General features: G+C 37.4%; 1 pseudogene; it reads left to right on the forward strand.

The window, feature by feature from the left end:
* The first annotated feature begins 459 nt into the window (after positions 1–459).
* LOC137235305 (uncharacterized) lies at positions 460–1630 on the forward strand (annotated as a pseudogene).
* Positions 1631–1890: the final 260 nt, after the last annotated feature.

The raw sequence follows: 1890 nt of genomic DNA on the forward strand, positions 1-1890 counted from the left end.
CAATACCCATTATTGCACTGGAAAGGTGACGATGGACAGCTGAAATTCCAGATGAAATCAGTGATCCAGAATTATTTGAAGTTGTCACGAAAAATATGATCCATGGCCCTTGCGGTCAGATAAATATGAATTCGCTATGCATGATCGATGCAAAATGTTCAAAACGGTATCCAAGAGCATTAACTTCGGATACTATTACAGGTGCCGACGGATACCCGTTGTACCGACGTCGGTCACTGGAGGATAATGGCCATACAAAAACAATTAAAATACGCAATAAAGACGTTGAAGTTGATAATCGTTAGATTGTGCCTTATTCTCCACTATTGTCAAAAGTATTTCAGGCTCACATAAATGTTGAATACTGTAATTCTGTGAAATCGATTAAATACATTTGCAAATATGTGAATAAAGGCAGTGATATGGCTGTTTTTGGAGTAGCTGGTGACAAAAGCATTGATGAAATCGCACAATATCAAATGGGGCGCTACATTAGCACTAATGAAGCTCTTTGGAGAACTTATTCATTTCCAATTCATCAGCGATATCCTGCTGTGGTTCATTTGGCTGTTCATCTTGAAAATGGCCAGCGTGTGTCTTTTACCGATGCAAATGTACAGCAGAGAGCAGCACAACCACCAGCAACAACATTAACTGCATTCTTTCAATTGTGCGAAAGCGATAACTTTGCCAGAACGTTGCTGTATACAGATGTAACGCATTATTTCACATGAACTGCAAAGAAATGGCAACGACGTAAACAAGGAACACCTCTTGATGATTGTACACAGTTCATCCAAACAATGCAGAATGTTATTATTTGCGATTGTTGTTAGTAAATGTTGTTGGGCCACGTTCATTTCAACATTTACGAAGAGTGAATGGTCATTTATGTATGACGTATCGTGAAGCATGCGAGCAATTAGGTTTGCTTGAAAATGATGCGCATTGGGATTTAACGCTTCACGATGCATCGATTTCTTCTTCTCCACATCAAATACGTACCTTATATGCCATAATCGTGTCAACATGTTTTCCATCAAATCCTCTTGAATTGTGGAATAAATACAAAGATTTTATGGTAGAAGACTATTTGATTATAGTGCGTCATCACACAAGAAACACTGATTTGCTGATTTCATTGGAAATGTATAATTAGGCATTGATAGCGATTGAAGATATGTGCCTTACGATTGCAAATAAAGGATTAGGGCAATTAGGTTTGTCACCAACCAATCGTCCAATGCATAATTTATTTGATCGAAAATTGCAACGTGAACAAAAGTAAGATCCCAATGAATTGCAAACATTTGTGAATTTGAATGTTCCTAAATTAAATGACCATCAAAAACATATCTATGATACCATCATACAAGCGGTACAAAATGAAGTCGGTGGATTATATTTTTTGGATGCGCCTGGTGGTACGGGAAAAACATTTGTGATATCACTCATTTTGGCAGCCATTCGATCGCAACGAAAAATTGCATTGGCACTTGCTTCGTCGGGAATCGCTCTTACTCTATTGGATGGTGGACGAACAGTGCACTCTTCACTAAAATTGCCGTTGAGTGTGCAGGTATGCTTATATTTATTAATTGATCACTTTAATTTAGTCGATATTAATTAAAATGTAATTATTTTCAAATTAACAGGTGATTGAACATCCCACGTGCAATATTTCAAGAAATTCTGCCATGGCAAAAGTTTTGCAACAAGCAGCAATTATTCTATTGGATGAATGTACAATGATGCATAAAAAATCGCTGGAAGCATTACACCGTACAATGCAAGATCTACGTCAGAATCAAGATATTTTTGGTGGTGCACTAATATTATTGTCAGGGGATTTTCGACAAATATTGCCTGTGGTTTCACGATCAACACCGG

The sequence above is a fragment of the Eurosta solidaginis genome, chromosome X (genome assembly GCF_040869045.1).
Source record: "Eurosta solidaginis isolate ZX-2024a chromosome X, ASM4086904v1, whole genome shotgun sequence".
In the NCBI taxonomy this organism is placed as follows: Eukaryota; Metazoa; Arthropoda; class Insecta; order Diptera; family Tephritidae; genus Eurosta; species Eurosta solidaginis.